This window comes from Choloepus didactylus, chromosome 5, assembly GCF_015220235.1.
Source record: "Choloepus didactylus isolate mChoDid1 chromosome 5, mChoDid1.pri, whole genome shotgun sequence".
Taxonomy (NCBI): Eukaryota; Metazoa; Chordata; class Mammalia; order Pilosa; family Megalonychidae; genus Choloepus; species Choloepus didactylus.
The window spans coordinates 133,017,292-133,022,747 of NC_051311.1; the positions used below are offsets into that span (position 1 = coordinate 133,017,292).

Genomic DNA, 5,456 nt, shown 5'->3' on the forward strand with positions numbered 1-5,456 from the left:
ATATTGACTGTGTTTTAAAATTTCAACTTCTGTTTGAGACCAAGGAAAAGGATGTTTATTTGGTGCAGGATCTACATTTTCTATAGCACACTAAACCTGTATAGTCAGTTGGTTCAAACACCATAATTACATGGAGCTTTGAATGGGAAGTGAGATCTGGTAGGTTTGTACAGGTTGGCATGAAATTCCAATACATCCCTAAGTAATTTGGGCAGAAAATAAAAATGTATTTGCAGGGCCCCCCTGAGGAACTGGGAAAAAATGCGGAAATGCTGGACTTCGCCACCTGAGTTATTACTGATATTCACACAAACATTGAAGACTACCAGTTTAGTGGGCTGAGCCCTCGATCTTGGGGTTTGCCCTTACGAAGCTTGTTACTGCAAAGGAGAGGTCAAGCCTACTTATAATTCTGCCTAAGAGTCACCCCCAGAGAACCTCTTTGTTGCTCAAATGTGCCCCCCCGCCCAGGCCCACTCAGCAGGTGAACTCACTGCCCTCTCCCCTACATGGGACATGACTCCCAGGGGGTGTAAATCTCCCTGGCAACGTGGGACATGACTCCTGGGGATGAGCCTGGAGCTGACATCATGGGATTGAGAAAGCCTTTCTGACCAAAAGAGGGAAGAGAAATGAAGCAAAATAAAGTTTCAGTGGCTGAGAGATCTCAAATGGAGTCAACAGGTCACTTTGGAGGGCATTCTTATACACTATATAGATATCCCTTTTTAGTTTTTAGTGTACTGGAATAGCTACAAGGAAGTACCTGAAACTGTTGAACTGCAACCCAGTATCCTTGATTCCTGAAAACGATTGTGTAACTATGTAGCTTACATGGTATAACAGTGTGATTGTGAAAACTTTGTGGCTCACACTCCCTTTATCCAGGGTATGGACAGATAAGTAGAAAAATGAGGACAAAAACTAAATGAAAAATAGGCGGGATGGGGGAGACAGAATGATTTGGGTGTTCTTTTTTACTTTTACCTTTTATTCTTATTTTCATTCTCTTTTGGAGTAATGAAAATGTTCAAAAATTGATTGTAGTGATGAAGGCACAACTATATGATGGTACTGTAAACAGTTGATGGTACACCATGGATGACTGTACAGTATGTGAATATATCTCAATAAAACTGAATTTTAAAAAAAAGATAAGGACCTTTTTTGTTTCAACAAAATCATAACACCATTACTGCTCCTAAAAATAACAAAAATTCCTTGATTTCAGGTATCTGCTCAATGTTTATTTCCAATTGCCTAATATTGTTTACAGTTTGTTTACATCAAGACCCCAAAAAGATGTTCAAGTGCTTATATCTGATATGTTGCAACCCTTTTTTTTTCCTGCACTATTTATTTGGCAGTCCTAGGTCATAAACTCTGTAAAATCATCTGGATTTTATCAATTACATCCTCTTTGTGTCTTTTTATTAACTGCTTATTATACTGAATTTAATATACAGTAATGTGCAGTTTTATATTGTAAAGCATAAAACATCTGTAAAACCACACTAAATAATTCAAACATCACAACTGAAGCTATCTACCTGCAAGCTCCTCCAGCACCCCAAATGCCTTCCACCCAGACTGTTACCATTACCCTGGATTTTGCATTTATTATTCATACCTTTTATTTCTAAATGTCATTATTACTGCAATTTAATTCTTTAAATAGACAAAACACCATTATCAGTCCTTAAAATGAACAAAAACTTCTTAATAGTAAATGTCTAGTCAATGTTAAATTTGCCTGATGATTTAAAAAAAAAATTTTTTTTAACCAATTGGTTTGTTCAAATCAGGATCCACTTAAAAGTCCGTCCATTGCATTTTGACTGATTGCAAATTTCTAGTCTTGTAACCCACAGGTTTTCCTCTGTTATGCCCTTACAGCTTGTTTGAAAAGCCCTGTCATTTGTCCTGTAGTTTCACACTGGATTTTGCTGACTGCAGCCCTAGGGTGGTGCTTAATAGATTCCTCAGTCCCCTATAAGGTGGTAGTTAGATGTCAAGACAATTCATTTGTTTGTTTGATTGAAGAGAGACAATATTTCCCAGTGGATATTTCATAATTCCATCAAGAGGACATTATCTCTGCTCATCTTTCTGGGATACTGGCAACCACTCATGATCATTGCCTGAATTCATTATTTCATTCAAGGTTGAAAACAGTGATTTTCTGATTCTATTTCATTACTAATTCTCCTGGTTACTAACTCCTAGCTGGAATTCCATAAAGAACAAATTTCCCTCATCAAATACTTCGGTACATGGAGCCATAATTAGGCAGGATAAATACTTGATCCTTTCCCTTTTGCAACAGATGGTTTGTGTCCCCTGTCACATCCTCTCAGATCGCCTCTGATTTCACCCACAGCTGTGGGGGGCAATTTCATGCACACTGAAATTGTCCCTTCTCCTACACAGCTGTTTTGTGTGTGTGTGTGTGAATGTTTGTGTTTGTTTGTTTACCTCCAGGCTTTCTCCAAGGCCTCAGAAGAATACAGGAGCAGCCCAACAATTGAGATGGAAACCCTAAGGAAATATTAAACTTACAGGGGAGAGGGTGGGAACCAGTGGATAAATACCCCACCCTCTGTCCTTTAGATGGGTAATTCTAGAAGACATTCTGTACATTTCTCAAAGGTCCGCATTTCCTATAGCAATCTCAATGTGCCCTTCACTGGCTTTGCCAAATACCCCATCTCACTCTCCCCATTCCCTCACTCCTGCTTTTTGAAACCATCTCCAAAATAAAACAGCTTCATGCAAATCCTTGTCTCAATCTTTGCTTTCGGAAGAGTTTAAACATCATTATTTCAAAGTTTTCAGAACAAGTTGGTGCCCTGGCATCATCCAAAGATGATCAGGTTTAAGGTGTATTTTTTCACTTTCATTCTGAATTCATTAATGTTAAAAAATTTGGTCAGTTGGAGGTACTGGCCACGGGACCTCGTAGATGAGGGGCAGGTCCGAGCCTGCTCCGTACTATATGGTTATAAAGACGTGATTTTCGCCTGACTCCATCAATGCCTATACATTTTCTCTTCTTTTTGGACGTCTATCTCATACTATAATGAAAATCTGTATTTCAAAACTTTATGACACATATATTGAAGAATGTGAAAAACAGCCTTAAGTTGAGCAGAAATTAAGAAGAAATATGAACTTGTCAGAGAAGCTTTTTATGCAAGAAACACGGTCAGGTTTAGTGGTCAACCTGAACCCAGGAAATAAGTGATAGTCTCTGATGCTCAGGGGAAAACATGGATCAGATTCTAAGACCATTCAACTGCCTTATTAGGAAGAAGGGGAGTTGCTTGAATACTTGGGTGCAGAAGAATTACCTCCTGCTTTGGGTGATCTCCTGACAAAAAATCTCAGGTTAATATTTTCCCTTGCAGATGTGTCAAAATAGCAGAAATACGTGACTACAAGCAGACCTGTAACATGAAATCCCCCAGTTACTAAAGTAGGCATATTCTTTTACATCCAATAATACAGACTTTAATCTATGATGTACCTTCAATAACAAGTGATAACCATAAACGGACCCAGGAAGACAAACTTTTGCTAGAAAGCCAACTGATCTTAGCTACAGCTGAACGACTATGTCTGGATCCTTCTGTAGCAGTGACCTGCACTGCAACAGGCTGCTCTATAACAAGCAAAATATGAGCACTCGCCCAATGAACTGGTGTTTCAAGAGATATTCTAGGTCCTCTCTGAATCAAAGCAGGATCTATCTCATGTCCACCTCCTCCTCAGCTAAGATTATTCGATTTGTTACAAAAAAGAAAAGAAAAGCAGGATCAGCAAATGATCTCAAAATTTCTAAAGCAGGAAATTGTGTAGATATGTGGAAACAGAGTTCTTGTAGTTTGGCTGTACCTTTTGAAGTAGATGTGGAGAAATATGCTAAAGTGGAACAAGTCTATCAAATCTGATGACTCACAGGCAACAGTCTGGCCAGCCCATGATATGAAGGATGATTATGTATTTGAAAGTAAGTGGGTAATCAGTATCAGAAAACAAAGCTGACTATTATACAGTCACTTGGTGACCCTCTGTCCTATGGTAAAATACAGCCATGCAGAAAAGAGGAACAAAGTGACAGCCAGGTGTCTACATCCCACTTCTCCACAAATGATTATTCAAATTGGTTCATTATTGGATCAAAGACTGATGCTGAGCGGGTCTGAGTCAATCAGTACCAGGAACTGGTCCAGAACAAAGCCCAATGTCCAGTCAACATGTCACACAACTCCAGGGGCTCAACCAGTCTGAATCAACTTTCTCCAGGGAAAGAAACTTAGCCTGACAATGCGTCAGTTCATACTTCAGTATTGGGGAAGGAGGTAAAACCTCGATCACCACCAAACTTTCCTCAAGCTCAGGAAACAGCTCCTGAGGTAACTATTTTACTCCACAACAGGCAAGCAGCTTTCTTAAATCTCCAACTCCTCCTCCTACTTCTAAAGCCATCAGGTCTTTCTAGGAAGTCATCCGTGGATATCAATGAAGTTAACATGTTTTCTCTAGCTGCCCTGTCACCTGCCAGTTCATCACAAAGTGAACCACCACTTAAATTCTTCATTAAATCTTCATAAGTTTTTGCATCAATGTTTCTTAAGCAGCTTTTTTCACCAGTGTGACAGGGAAATCTAAATGTGCTGTGTACCCAAAACATACAAATTGTGAGACGCTTCTGACAGGTCTCTTGACTAGTTATATGAATTATGTGTTTAATGCAGTTCTATTTGCTTATCTGTATCCATGTGTGTACTTTATATATACCTTTCTTATATTCTTAGAACCTGCACATCTCCTTAAAAAATAATCTGGTCATTAAATGTGGCAATAAGGGTCCAAAAATTATGCAGCTGTTATGGAAAAAAAAATGTCATGAGTTGTCATGGCAGTCCTATCTCTGAATATGTAGCAAGCCAATTCTAAGATGTTGGTACAATAAACTAACAGCTGATTTTAAAAAAAATTTTTTTTTACGTGTATCAATCCATTGCACTAATTCTTTTTTTAAGTTGTTATTTTGAAATAATTCCCAACATACAGGATAGCTGCAAAAATAATACAAACCCCATATAGAGAGCTCCAATATACCCCCACTTCCTCCAGATACCTAACTCCAACAATTTTAGCATTTTGCTACATTTGCCATGTCATTCTGTCTATCCACCAATCTATCAATCCATCATCTATCTATTTTCTGAACATTTGAGAGCAGGCTGTACATATCATACTCCTCAAACACATAATACTTCCATGTACATTTCCCAAGAACAAGGACATTCACATATAACCACCTTAAGTACAGTTACCAAGTTCAAGAAATTTAACATTGACATAAAGCTTACGGTCTATATTATAATTTTTTCTTATGTCCCAATAATGTCCTTTTGAGTCTTCTCCTTCATTCTCAGATCCCCATTTAG

General features: G+C 38.4%; 1 pseudogene; it reads left to right on the top strand.

The window, feature by feature from the left end:
- The first annotated feature begins 3,079 nt into the window (after nt 1-3,079).
- Nucleotides 3,080-4,613, top strand: LOC119535448 (annotated as a pseudogene).
- The last annotated feature ends 843 nt before the right edge of the window (nt 4,614-5,456 follow it).